Source organism: Mesoplodon bidens (genome assembly GCF_964165515.1).
Source record: "Mesoplodon bidens genome assembly, chromosome: 11".
Lineage (NCBI taxonomy): Eukaryota > Metazoa > Chordata > Mammalia > Artiodactyla > Ziphiidae > Mesoplodon > Mesoplodon bidens.
This window is the reverse complement of record NC_138167.1, coordinates 648,286-662,904: the sequence shown is the minus strand read 5'-3', so window position 1 is coordinate 662,904 and position 14,619 is coordinate 648,286. Positions and strand designations below refer to the sequence as shown.

At 56.4% G+C, this 14,619-nt stretch overlaps 1 protein-coding gene across 1 annotated transcript in view; it reads left to right on the top strand.

Moving 5' to 3' along the window:
• The window catches only part of CACNA1C (calcium voltage-gated channel subunit alpha1 C), a 471,172-nt gene that overhangs the window by 337,928 nt on the left and 118,625 nt on the right, over positions 1-14,619 (top strand). The gene's annotated exons all lie outside the window — the stretch shown is intronic.

The window sequence follows — 14,619 nt, the reverse complement described above, 5'->3', positions numbered from 1 at the left end:
GCGGGAGTCCTGCTCCAGGCTTATTCACACGGGACCATCTCTCCCCCCACCACCACTGGAAAGCAGGCTCTCCCCCCACCCCCTTTCCAAGGACCACTGCACTTTCTCAGGGAAAAGAGCCAAAGGTTTCTCTCGAGGAGGCTAGACTCAAAGATCTGGGAAGGTGCTCAATGGGAAGGTTGGGGAAACCCGGAGGAAACTGGCAAAATAGCTTTAGGTTTTAGAAACTGACGCCAACCCCTCTCTTCTCCTCCTGCGGGCCCCCTTCCTTGGGTTGCGCACATTTGAATCGGGATGTTTCTGACCAAGGAACCAAACAGGTTAAATAACCGAGATGCTTGCTGAGCGGGGTCAGGCAGATAAGGGCAGGAAGCTAGAAAGGCTCCCAGGCCCAGAGGGAGGAGAGAGACCCGCTGAGGCTCCGGGGGCTGACGGGGAAGCCGGGTGTCCATCGCTGTGTCCTGACAGAGGCCAGGAGGGTGCAGGACGCGTGTGTGCACGTGTATCCCGACGCGCATGCGGATACAGTGGCCTTGGGCGTGGGCGTAGATTCTGCCGGTTGTGTTCATGCCCCCTGGCCGGGTTCTGTGTGTCCCTGCTTGTTGGTACCTGAGCTCTAAGTGGGAATCTAGGAGGGGGAGCAGGTGGAGAGAGAAGGAAGGTGACTTGGATGTGAGCAGAGAGCAGGCCCGCCTCCATCGGTTCAGAGATGGATTGAATACAGCCTTCCACGACCTGCCTTCTGATAACTCTGCTCAAGGAATGAACACAAGTTTAAAACACACACACAGCCAGGGACTGGTAACAAGGAGGCCTTCACGCTCTGCTAAGGAGTTTTTGCAAGTTGGACAACAAGGCCTTAGATGGATTAGAACAGTGAGCGGCGATGCTGCTGAGAATCTTCCTGGAAAGATGCCGGAAGCGTCCATTCCACTGCTGACGGATCGTGGATGGGGGATGGTCCATGGCACCCAGCGGTCTGTGACTAGTGAGCCGGCCTGGGAGCCTCGTCGACACCTGCTGCAAAGCACAGGAGCCGGCTCTGGGCTCCGGTCTGCACCCTGGTCACGGTGGAGCCCAGCTCACCACGGATGGTAGGAGCGTGTCTCTTACATGTTCATAGAAACTTGTGTGTCCACTGCCTGCGCAGCACTCGGTGGCCGTCCACAAAGACACAGTTATCCTGCTCTTTTCTGAGGACAGGTGTGCTGCTTCCCTATCCTGCCCTGATGGAGAATTCTTTGCTGCTGGAGCAGATCAAGTGGACGAGGCCTATCTACCCCCTCTTTCTGCCCGAGCTCTGGGAAGAGCACGATGTACTACTGCCTGCCCCAATGGACAGAGTCTCTGCCAGGGTTCTCACGAGCCCTTATGTGGATGAAGTCAGTCTGAAGCCTGGTGTCCCTCCCTGCACTCGCTCCTGGTGGCTGCAGGAGCCTGGGGTCTGCTTCTCATCCTCAGCCCTGCCCTCAGAGGACAGAACGGAGCCTGCCGCCTTCCGTCGTGGACATGGTGGTGAGCCGGTTCTAGGGGGAGGGGGCCAGGGACTGGGCATCTAAAAAAGCAAGACAGAGGGTGAAATAGAAGCACGTGAGGAACTGAATGAGAGACGCTTGGGTATGGAGCCAGGAGGCATGTCCAGAGGCCGGGGCTGCAGGGAAGTCCGGTCAAGAGCAGAGTGGACGAGACGGGCTTGTTAAGGGACTGGCCACTTAATAGATTCACAGAAAAGGTGGGCCCGTGGCTCAGAAACTATATTCTGGTCTTCAGAACTTTGTAGTTTGCCCTTTGAAACAAATACAAGGGAAGAAATGCTTCTATTAATGATATGCGTTTCTATCAAAGTAGTATCTTTGCCTTTGAAACTGCTAAAAGATTACAATACAGTGTATTTGCCAGTTCTCTTCAGCTCAAAAATTAAGTCATCTTTTGAGAAAAGAGAGAAAAGGGTATCATCACTCTTGACCAGTGGCTCTGGCAACTCATGCTTGTGCCCCAGGCAGGAGCCCCATCGGCACTTAGGAAATGCCAGCTGTTGGGCGCTGGTGACACAGGGTGGCTCCAGTGCGGACACAGTTCAGTGACACGTCCTTACGTGGTAGCTGAGCACACCCACGGGGAGCCCAGTTATTCATTTTTTGAGGAAGAGCTACAGATACCACTGAGGCCGTAGAAAGAACAGGGCTCGGGAAGGCAGCAGAGAGCAGGCATTGTTTGAGGTGTTTCTCTAAGTAATTAGAGTCAATGAGTTGGCCAGTAAATTATATAAAAACTATGTTAAAGTCCACTCAGTTCATTTGTCCTTCCACCCACCCATCCATCCATCAGCCAGTTAAAGGTCTGCTCTGTGTCTGGCGCTGTTTCAGGCCCTGAGGATCTAGCGATGCACCAAGTCCTCAAAAATCCCTGCCCTCGTGGAACGGGAATCTCTTCTCTTCTTTCTTTCTCCTCCTCAAGATCAAAAAATGCCTGGATTAAGTATCTGTACACATGGGAATCTCTCTCTCATGTTGTTACGACCATTTCCATGCAGCCCCAGTCCTCGAAGACAGACATTTGTGCAGATGAACCTGGAAAAGACAGACAGACCGTGGAACCAAAACACTTGAGTTTCCACACAGATAAGCAGGTTAAGTATTTTTCCAGCGTATTCAGGTCCGTTTGCAGGAGCCCCTCTGCAATCACCGTTCGCCAGCAGAGCCGCTTGGCCACCGCCGCCCTGCGGCATCTGGGGTTACATGTCATTGACACACGGAGACTTGAGGGCCTCCAAGAGCAGCAGGTTGCCCACGGAAGGGCCCTGTGGGGCTCGAGGGCGGTGATGTGAACACCACTGGTCTACACCGTATACATGTCAAGGGCACGTGCATCATTATTTGAGCTTTTTTTTTTTTTACAATTTAATTAGTACAATCAGGTTTCCTTGGACTTACTCGTGGGCATGGCTGCCACACGCCTGGAGTCCTGAGACTGCGTCCCACCAGCACCCGGTCAGACGGCGTGAGAAGGACACTAGCAACGGTTTTTTTTGTTTTGTTTTGTTTTGTTTAGTTACTCTCTTTTATTTATTTATTTATTTATTGGCTGCCTTGGGTCTTCATTGCTGCGCGCGGGCTTTCTCTAGTTGCAGAGAGCAGGGGCTGCTCTTCGTTGTGGTGCGTGGGCTTCTCTTGTTGAGGAGCACGGGCTCTAGGTGCACTGGCTCAGTAGTTGCGGCTCGCGGGCTCCAGAGCACAGGCTCAGTAGTTGTGGGGCACGGGCTTCGTTGCTCTGCGGCATGTGGGATCTTCCCGGACCAGGGCTCGAACCCGTGTCCCCTGCATTGGCAGGCGGATTCTTAACCACTGCGCCACCAGGGAAGTCCCAGCAATGGTTTTTTTCCCCGACTCCCTTCTTACTTTGGACCCAAAGTTATCGTGTTAGAGGCCGTCCTAACCCCACACCCTGCGGGGAGAGCAGACGCCTGTCCTGCCCCGCCCATCGGCTTTAGCTCGTCCTAATCCAGCCCTAAAACGTCAGCGCTGGAAACCGCCGCAGAGATCAGGTGGGGAACAGCTCGCCTGGGCTGGTGATGAGGTCCGTTGGGGCTCAGAGGCAGCGCAGAGATGAGCGGCCCGGGGGCCCTGCAGTGAGGCTGTTCCATGGATTCTTCTGGGCTGGTGGGAATGACTCCCCAGGGTGGGTACCAGACACCCACGTTGTATGCAGACGCTCACTCGGGAATCGGTCAGAACAAGGACCCCGGAGGGGGTGGTATCTCCGCAGACAGCCATCCACCGTGGAGCAGTCTGGCTGTTCTGCTCTCGGGCCCATGACTCTGTAGACACCAGTGTCCCAGCCTGGGTGCAGTGGAAGGGCCCCCGAGGCCCACGTCGAGCGTACGGTGAGAAGCAGGTGTCCCGACCCAGCCTAGGAAGGCCGGTCTACGCATCTTAAAGCAAAACCAGCTCTGGGGGAGCTTGCCAGCCGGCTGTAGAAACCACGGCCATCTTCCTTGGGGGTGGAGTAGCTTCTGGAAGGAAGGAGGGTGTGAAAGCCACACAGTAGAAGGGAAAGCTGGCGGCCAGTGGAGCGAGGGCAAGACCTTCTCATTCACATGCTGTCCTCGAAGGCGTCGTCCTAACCCAGCTGGTGTGGAGCTGCTCTTTGGATCCCAAGGTTGGACAGTGGGCGAGGGTCGGCACCTGCGGGCTCTCCTGGGCTGGAGCGCCGAGGCGGACAGGAGCGCCGAGGCGGACAGGGCGGGGGCGCGAGAGGGGACAGGACAGGGACGGTCTCGTTTCATCCTCCCCAGGATCGTCTCCCGTGGGCACTGACGCCCCCTTTGTAGACGGGGAGCTGGGCTCAGCGAAGGTAACGTGTCCTGTCCCACAGCTTGTACGCTGCCCCCGACCTCGGGGATGTGGGCGTGAGTCCAGCGCTGCCCGGACCCCTCCTCAGCCCCGCCTTTCGTGGTGCGGGGACCCCCCTGCCTCTCCGGCCAGAAGCGGCTGGAAGAGGTCCCTCTAACCCCTTCGTCGCAGCATCTGTAACACCCTCAGTCTAACGTGCAGAGCGGGGTGGACGGAGGGAAGGAGGGCTGGGCGGGGGGTGGAAAATCTGACCTAAAACATTACCCTAAAGGACCCTGAGTGTGATTTTAAAAGCAGGGAGAGATGAGCTTTATGATTGTAAGGGCTGTGTTTGGAGCGTGAAAGGGAGTCACGGCAACATCTTGCTCAGGCGGAAGAAAGTTCCCTGAGGTCAGAAGCCGACCGCCTGGAGTGGTCTAAGGGCAGCTGTGCTTGGACAGGGGGCACAACAGTGGCCCCACCCGTCCGAGTTTCCTTCGGTTTGGGACTCCTTGAACTTGGTTAGGGGAGGGTGTTGGTCAGCCAGGAGGCTGCAGGGAGGGGTGCTCCAGGGCAGCGGCCAGCCCCTGTCCTGCCCTGGCGTGTGCACCTGGAGGAATGTGATGTAACCACCTTCAGTGCCGCGGGGTCATGTGGCCGCCGGGTCACCTCGGCGGAACCTCTGACGGTCCCGGGATCCTGGCACGATGAGGGGGGCGGGGCTCCAACCAGCAACAGCCTCACCATGGGGGCTCATGTCACCTCCCTGAGGCCACCAAACCCACTGGCAAATGGATCCGCCCACTCAGCCCGCCCAGGTAGCCACCCAGTAAAGCGCTGCTGTGATTTTCTTGTAAAGTTTTGCAAACAGATGGACACACCCGGGGGCTGAAGGTAGCTAGCTCCCTGGAGGCACTGAGGGGTGAATCGGCCTGCATCTCCCTCCGAGCCGCCCCCTGATGACCGGGGCTCAGCCCGAAGCACCCTCAGCTCCGCCCCCACCCCTCCCTTCCACGTAGACCCTGGTAGAGAAAAGCCCCTGTTGCGTCAAGACACGGTTTCTGTCAGAGGCTGTCCGTGGAGGAGAGGGTGACAGCTCCCGCCTCTGTCGCCCTGCTGATGTGGGGAGTTATCACCTGGGGATGGAGGGGGATCAGCCAGGGCTGGGTCGCGGCCGTACCAGTCAGGTGGGCTAAGTGCTGTAGTAAGAAATTCTCAGCCGCTTGGTAAGGTGAAGGGTGCTTCCTGCTCCTGGTTCCATGTGGGTCGAGTTGGCAGGAGGGAAGTTCACCTCCCCCCGGCCTCAGAGGTTCTGCGGATCCCCAGTGTCTGGGCAGGAGAGGAGGGAAGCAGAGGGCACTTGGAGGGCCCCAGGGAGGATGTAAAGGCCAGGCCTGGGAGAGTGGGCACCGCCTGCCCCTGGCCAGAACAGTTTGCAGCCCCCATAGCTTCCGGGGGGCTGGGGGGTGGGGGGGACGGACACAGTCTAAGTGACCGGGGGCAAAGCAGCCAGGGGAGGAGGCATGGTGGACCCGAAGCCACGTCTCTGCTGCCCACAGGTTGGTAGCGGTTCTCGAGGCCAAAGGGATGAGAAAGGAGCTGCAGATGTGAAGTGAAGAACAAGTAAGCGGGGGGGAAGGACTTCAGTTTCGGGTTTTGGGGTGAAACCGAAGGTCAAGCCGGAAGGGGGACTGAGACTGGTCCCAAACGGCCTCAGGTGTGGACTTTCTCCTGTGGGTTCAGCAGAGCCACCAGAAGGATCTGAGCAGGGGGACAAGTTCACCGTGGGAAGGTCACCCGGCTCCTTTTGTGGACAGTTGGTTGGGGGTCGGGGGGCTGGAAGCAGGGGGACCCAGGGGTTCCAGGGGCTGACACAGCCTGAAGTGGGAGTCACAGCGGGAAAGATGGCCCTCCGCTGATGGCCGGCGTCCACAAGGAAGGGACCAGGGCCAGCAGGGCCCAGGTGTCTTGGGGATGCGCAGCTCGGGCTGTTCTTGACCTTGGGATGCAGCAGAGCCTGCCCCCAAGGGACCCCCGGGAGCTGGTTTGTCCCGTCTGCTTGGCCGTGGGAGCCCTTTGCCCCGCAGTGTCTCTATCCGTGACTTTACCCTGAAAGGCACCCTGGGTAGAATCCCAGTGGCTCCCCCTGATCTGATCCCTGCCCTTATGACTCAGTGGCTGATGGAAAAATAAGAGTTGAGTAACAGCCCCAAACACAGGGCTGTGAGGGCTCCATCCTTCTGGGTCACTTCATCAGATGGACGTGCCCGGGCCTCTGTGGCAGCTGCAGAGCTGCCAGGAGAGCTCTGTGCTTCCGTGGAACAGGAAGGACCCCATCGTCTTAAGCAGCGATCGTACCTGCTGTAACCCTGGGCTGGTGGCACTTTGTGTTTGGGCCTCACGGTTCGAGGGGCAGGGCTGGGGCCAGGTCGGGAGCAGGAGAGCCCTGCCCTCGGGGAGCTGCCCCGAGGAGGGTGGTCCCGCAGTGGGTGGATTGACTCTCACACAGGAGGCGAGTGACGGAGTGAGGCTGGGCAGAGGCAGTGGGGAGAAGCACAGCTGGCGACGGGGGCCACGTTAGGTGTTGCTCCTGCCCTCACGGGGCTGCTGTGACACATCTCCACAGACGGGGCTTAGACGACAGACATCGGCTTCCATGGCTCTGCAGGCCAAACGTCCGCGATCAGGGCCCAGCATGGCCACGTTCTTGAGAGGCCCTCTGCCCGGCTCACGGACGGCCCGCTTCCTCCACGGATGCCTGCTAGTGCTCTGGCCTCTTCTAAGGCACGAATCCCATTCAGAAGGGCTCCACCCTCATACCCTAATCGCCTCCCAAAGGCCCCACCTCCAAATACCATCGCACTGGGATTAGGGTTTCAGCACATGAATTTGGGGGGACACACACGTTCAGTCCATCGCAATGATCTTTCTGTACCCCTGTGCGAGACCCCGGATTCCTGCTGCAGCCAAGTGCGCAGCTCCCTCGGGATCAGAAACCACAGAATCCGGCCGCCGTGGGGAAACGCATGGCTCCCTGTGAGTGCGGGGACATGTGAGTGGGCGCTGGTTGTCATGGGTCTGCTTCCTGCAAGCCTGGCTCATTTTTGAAGACAGACAAGGGCAGGTTTTCCTCTTGTTCACAGTGCTTACAGATCCACTTCCTCTAAACAGACACGTAGGTGTCAACACTGTCTCAGGACAGATCACACAGCGTGCTCAGAGGTAGCCCAGCCAGAACCTGGCAGGCCCTCCCAGAACACAGCATGCAGTTTTGCTGGTGTCCAGACCCCCCGACTTTAAGCCTGTACTTGGACTTCACTGCAAAGACCGTAAACTTCCCTCCTCCTGCCCCTGGTCTGGATCCACACCGGGTTGACAGTCAGCACACCCCTCCTCAAAGGAGAGGATGCGCAAGAAAACTGTGCTTGCCCTTGAGACCCTGTTCTCAGAATGCGGTCCCCGAGTGGACAGTGTCCTGTAGAGGTCATCAAGGAAGGCGGGGGGTCAGTAGAATGTCCTGTTTCCAGTGACGTCCAGATAGTAGGCTAGGACAAGAAAGAAAGCCGTTTACTCAGCTTCGTGAAAATATACATTTTTTGCAATTTAGACTTAATTCATATGAGTTCATCAGACTGTCCAAACTTAACCCCTGCAAAGAGGTCTGCAGGGGAAACTCACTAGACAGAGCTGTGACGAAAGGTTTGTCCTCTCCAAAAATATACATTTGAATTTCGATAAGGTTCTTCAGTGTTAGGGTTTTTTTGTTGTTGTTGTTTTTTTACAAAAAGTAAGGATATTAAGATATTTTTAAACGCCTGGACAGAGGAGCTTTTGATGGTTCCTAAATACATGTTCTAAAAATGACTTGCCAAGCACAACGCTGGTTTTGACTAACAGACCCTAAGTCCTGTTCAGATGGCTTCAGAATGTGCTGGATGCCGGCACACAAGCCCTCGAGACTAGAGGTCAAGAGGAAACAAAAATACAGGCCACAGGCTATTAAAGAATGATTACAGCTGCCCTGGGACTTGTCTGTGCCCCTGCTCCTGGGGTGAGATAATAGATCCTTCTCAAAACTTGCTGATGAGATGAAAAGCCCTAATTAGATGCCTGACAGGCTGGCCTTAAGGGGAAAAGCCTTTGTGTACCTTCCCAATTCCAAGCTTCAAATCAGCTGGCCCAATCCTTATATCTCATTTCAGTGACTCATGAGATAGGATAATGGTATCCAGTATCAGGCCAGTCACTATGCTAACAAAATTCTCTGAAAATAGCACATGCACCCACACCAGGCACGTACGCTCACACATGGGCAGGAAGAAATTGAGGACCCCTTTCCTGACAGGAACGTTCAGAATTAGAATCTCATTGTGTTTACTAATACTTGCTCCAGCCAGTGGGTCCAGCTAGGACAAGAAGCGTGGTGTGATGTCTGCTGTGTGCGGTAGAGACAGAGGAAAAGATTGGTGCTACCACCTGGGGGTGGGGTGGGGTGAGCATCTTCTTGGTGCGAAAAGTATGGCCAGCGGTAGGGGGTCCCCGCCCCCTTGCCCGCGGCTCCTTCCGCGACTGTGCAATGACTGGGAAGCTGAAGCTGGTTGGTCGCTGACCGTCAGGCAGAGCATCCTAGGTTTTCACCAAGAAGGCCCCAAGCTTCAGTAAGACTTGTAGAGCTTCTTTTTGAGCCTCTTAGGTGGTATAAAATCATTTCCATGAATTATAATTTCCATAATCCCTTAATGGATGAATTCTATCCATTCGTGAAGTCGCCCCTTGATTAGAAGCGTTGCGAGCACAGCAGTAGGAGGTGAAAGGCCCTCATCCTCTCTCCTACCTGGAGGCCAGGGTTTCCGGTCTGCACAATCGTGCTGTTTTTGTAGACCGAGTAGGGGCCTGAGAATGACAGGCCACCTGACTTCCAGGCCCTGCCCACTAGCCGATGGGCAGGTTGCCTCTCTCGGTTTCCCTGTTTGTAAAAGGAGGGGTCGGGTTAGACAGCTGCAGAGTCACCTTCCAGCTCTGGGTTTTGTGGCTGTAGTTGGAAGTGGACGCACGTTAGCTTTTGCTCTGAGTCTCCTGCAGGATCCCCTGAACGCTGGAAGCGAGCTACTCCTTCTGAAGACCCTCCCAGGGCCTGGTCCACCCTGCCCTCCTGCCTGGAGAGCCCAGCTCCGCCATCTGCCTTCGGACCCGCCCTGCTCCCAGCCCTCCTCGGGCACCCCTCCCCTTCTCCCCTCCCGCGCTCACGCCCCTCCTTTCTGCTCCCACAATTCCTGTCCCACACCTGTGTCACGGCACTGATGTACGTGACCTATTGTACCTACTCATCCATCTTATCCCCTGCTGGGTTGGGTCGTGCACCTGGAAAGGGAGGGAAGCTTTGCATCCCCATCACTATCCAGAGCCTGGCAGATAGGCTGTCAGTGCATATTGGTTGGAAAAGGGTGGAAATTAATGGAGAAAAGTGGGGTCCTGGCCTGGAAGTCTTGGAAATTCTGCCATTGGGAATGGCAGATGACCTGGACCTGCCTTGTGACCATGTCAGGCTAAAACCAGACAGGACCAGACCTGGTCCCACAGAGGCTACATAACGAATCAGACACACAAATTCATTTTTCATCTTCCGTTGCTTGGCTGTCAACGCTTCTCTCTGACTTCTGGGAGAACACGGTGTTGTCTATTCCTCGGTGTTCTTCACGGACTCACCTCTTCCCCCCGTTCTTCTTCAAAGACATCCAGAGACATGCCGGAAGTATCCTTATTTTATTTTTCTCTCAGCGAGGTCAGCTAGCCGGCTACGCACGGCAGTCAGGGAAAGGTTAAGAGAAGACCCAGAATAACTTCCCAGCTGCTGCTTTAGGACCAAAAGCTGAATACGTTTAAGGCTTGAAAAGGTCAACTCCCTTCCAAGGGACAGGGGTTTGATGTCATCCCTTATGGTCTTCGTGGTAACGCTCATTTCAGTCACTGGCAGAGATGGAGATTTATGGGCTAAATGTTATCACCAGCTGAGGCTTAATGAGATCTCAACTGTAGCTCCTGGACGGAGTGGAAAGCAGCCATTTTGGTAATAAATAGAGAACAGCATCTAATTTGTAAATTCCTCTTTCTGTTGCTAAGTTTAATCAGATCAGTGAAACTGAAGGGAATTGTTGAGGACCAAAAGTTATTTTCCATGCCTTAATCGGGCCAGGAAGCATTACTCCTAATAGAAGTGGCGTGCTTCTCTGACAGTGCTAGGGGATGACATTTGTCATTAGACTAACCCAATTGTTGCATATTAAAAAATATGTTTAGCCCCAAATCTATTTAAAACCAAACTGGAACTGAGGCCGCATATCACTCTGCTACTAGTGTCACTGGTTCAGAGAAGAAACATTCTTTCCAAAGGAGCTACAGACCTCTGCAGCAGTGCCATCCCCAAAGGGTCCACAGCCCATGAGATTTCATCTTGACCAAACAGAAGCATCCAGCGTAAGGCTCGGTGGACCCCCGTGGTGGCCAGGTGTGGTCACAGCCTCTCTGGCACGGCAGAGAACAGGTGGAGAGGACACAACACAGTCTCTGGCGGGTCCTGGCTTCAGTTTAGGGTAAAAAAGGAGAATTAAAGGGGCACAAAAGGGGCGGGGTTAGTGCAGCTCTCTTGTGTCCAGTCATGCTTAAATCTTTTTCATGAGTAATCACAGTTTTTTTACAAATTGTCTTCTCACAAATGTTGAGCATTTCTAGGGCAGGGACCCTGTCAGGGTAGGTGACTGTTAGCACACAGTAGGGACATCATGAATATTCATGAATATTCGTGAATATTCATCACTTGGAGGTGATGCCCCAAAGGGAACGTGGTAACAGCAGCCCACCTTGGGGAGCGGCCGAGAACACATGCATCATCACCATCAGTGCTCAGACTGCAGGTGACCTTTTAGATGCAAAACAAGTGGTCCTGAGGTCCTTCTCTTGGACCCGCGTTTTGCTTTTTCATCCCCAGTAAATCCATCTAGTGTCTGGGCCTTGCGCACACAGAGAATTATTACTGATGAAGCACCTCCTCTGACCTGTATTACCTTTGACCCTCACTTAACCCTCCAAGGTCGGTATTATGGTCTCGGTTTTTTAGATGAGGAAGGTGGGGCTCAGATGATTTTCCCAAGACAAGACAACCAGTAGGAGGCTTAGCCTGGTCCCACACGGAAGCCTGTCTGGCTGTGGAGACCACCCACTTCCTCTTTTGCCAGGCAGCCCCTATGGCCCGAAACACCTGGTGACAGGAAGGGGGTGGGGGGACGGGGGACCTGGTTCGTGGGCTCAGCTCTCCTACTCAGAGCTCCGTGACCTCGCACAAAGCCTTCCTTCCCTGGGCCTTAGCTCCCTAATATGTGAAAGCGGTGCTGACATAACCCCGGCTTTCTATAGATCCTTGAGCCCCCGCTGGCCCTGCCTTTCTTCGAGTGCTGTGCTCCGGCATCATGGGGGCTGGGCCAGGGTGAGAGTGTCCTCGTTTTGCACACTCTGGTTCTCTCCCTTCCGGCCGGGCAACCGGCGGCCAAAGGGGAAAGTGCCCCCCATCTGAGGACTCCGCCCGGCCTCGCCCCGCCCCTGGCAGCTGACCTGTCCGTGCAGGTCTCAGAGCCAGCACCCTGACAAACTGGTCTTTGCCTTGAAGGCATCCAGCGGTAGAATCTCAGCGCTGGAAGGCGCCCCAGAGGCTCTCCCTGCTCACATCCTCATCCTGTCCCCACCCCGCCCGTCTCCTGTCCCCTCCCGCACCCGGCCAGCCCTGCAGCCCTTCTGTCTCCACCCTGCTGACCTCCCATCTGCCGGGGGCTCGGTCTCCCGCAGTATCGTGGGAATAAAAAATAGGCCGCTTCCCCAGATCAGGCAAATGCCCTATCTTCACACCTCTTTTGTGAACCATCAGTAAAGGGTTTCTCCTGCAGTGCGATCACCAGAAGTAATAGAGCCGCTTGAATCTGCCCAAGTCCCCCCGCCAGCCCCCTGACCCTGCTCACTTCATGGACCACACACGCCCCTTCTCGCACGATAAGCCTGTTCCGCGTCCCACCCCGCCCCCACCCTCTGGTGCCCCGTGACACCATTTGAAAACCAGAACTTCTGTGTCCTTTCGTCCCCTCTGGGTTTCCTGGGCCACTGAGCCCACAGCGCGAGCCTCATAGGAGCCAGGACCCTGAGGGGAGCGGTGTCGGGGCAGCAAGGCCCAGGCAACCCAGGTTGGCCCCCCTTGAAGTCATTTCTGACGTGGGCATCCCATGTCATGCCAGCGCCTCCGGGCCTGTGGCTGTGGAGACGGTGGCCCCTGGTCCCTGGGTTTCAAACCATCTCTCTCTTCTAAAGAAGAGCAGTCAGCCTCTCCAGCAAGCCCAGGTCTCCTGAGAAACTCTGGAAGATTTCTAAGATTAAGACTTAGATAACGCCTTTGATGGGGTTCAGGCCTCAGAGGGCAGACCTGGAGGGCAGGGTGGCTCAGTGGAAGGAGCCCGTGTGAGCTCACACCATCCCGTGTGAGCCTGTCCGCTGTCCTCACCTGTGTGCTGTGGGGCAGGGTCCCCTCTGGCCCTCGTGGGTCACCCGGCCGCGGGCCTTCCCGAGTCGGCACTGGAGAAGGAGGGCCTCGAGCAGGGCCGGATCCAGGAGGCAGTGAGTGGACGAGGCAAGTGGGCATCTCCTGGTCCCTGAAGGCAGCCAGGCCATTGTGGGGACGTTTCCAATGCGCAGGCAGAGTCTTCGCCCTCCACCCCTTTGGTCCTTGTAGAACCAACCTGCTGAGCAGGCAGAAAAGACTTCCTGTGTTTGGAGATGGAGACCAGGTCCCCTCACCACCACATCTAAACCAAACCTTCCCGGTGTCTTCGTAGAGCATGGGCTCAGCCTTCCCCGTCCCAGAACTTTACCTTGGCCGCCCCCGTGGACGTGGTCCTGATGGGGCTGGCCGGTGCGGGAGGGGAGCACGGCCCACAGGGCTTTGCCCAGAGCAGGGTTCTAGCGGGTCCTGCCATGCCGCTGAGAGCATCTCAAATGAGCCGTGGACCACTAAAGTGGCCGGAGAACCGGGACCTGCATCCTCCCCAGGGCGCGGAGTCACCAGACAGCCACCAGCACCCGACAGGCAGAGCCGGGAGATCAGTTACAATAAAGGACCTCCTGCCGAAGGGGCAAGTCGGTGGGTGTTCTGACCGCTGCCCTGAGCTCCTCCAGGGATATGGGCCCGGGGAGGCACCGCCGGGTCGGGAGTTGAAGGGAGAACACCATTCCCAGAGGCAGCCTGGAAGCTAGGCAACAATTTGCTCTCCTGCCGGGGGAGAGGCAAGGCCGAAGCCTCCCGAAGAAGTGCTGCCCTCATCGGGACGGCGCTGCTCGCTCGCCCTGTAGGGCCTCCTTGGGAGGTCTGACCCGAGCCAAATTTATCCTGAGCAGCAGAAAACAGGGCAGGAGAAGACGGAGCCCAAGAAGAAGGAGAAAGTGAGAGAGGATCCTAAGCCCTAGTAGGCCCTTGTGAGCAGCACAGACAGGGCCCAAGTGTAAGACATGGACCTTTGGGGAGGGGGCTGGGATGACCAAGGGTAGGCTTTCAGCTGGTGGAAAGGGGACCCGACCTCCACCACCAGCTAGCTCTGTGACCCTGGGCAAGTCACTGACCCTCTCTGGACCTTCACGGTCTCCACTGTAAAAAGGAAGGGCTGGCCTGCCCTCTCTAGCCCTGCAACACATGTAGGCCTCAGTGGGGAAACTGAGCCGCCGAGGAGGGAGATACCAGGCCCCAGGTCACAGAGCTCCAAAGTGGCAGCGCCAGGGTCCAAACTCGCGCCCCCGGCTCCTACCCAGCTGCGCCCTGGGCAGGATCATAAAGTGTGTGGCTTCTCCCAGGACCCTCGCCACAGTCTCTGCCCTCCTCCCCCTGTCAATGGGTTCATCCTGTTCACCTTGGCTGCACCCAGAGGCGTGTGGGTCAGGTCCTGACAGCAAACAGAGGCTTGAGAACTGGGCGGTTCAAGGAGAGGCTCATAAAGATGCAGGCACCAGGGGTGACAGCCCCAAAGGGGCCTTGATGGCGCTGTCCTGCTGGTGCCTCCTGCAGGCGCTTTGCAAAGGTCAGCCTCCCGGGTACCGGGTGAAGGAGCAGCTGAAAGACAAACCCCAAAGCCACCCAGCACGTTGGAGCAGCCCTGAAGCCCCACGAAGACGCCAAGTGTCTACTGTAATTCCACAGCCAGTACCACTAGGACCTGGAAGGGAGTCCAGGGAGTTCTAATGTGAAGTCTCTGGCCTCGAGAAA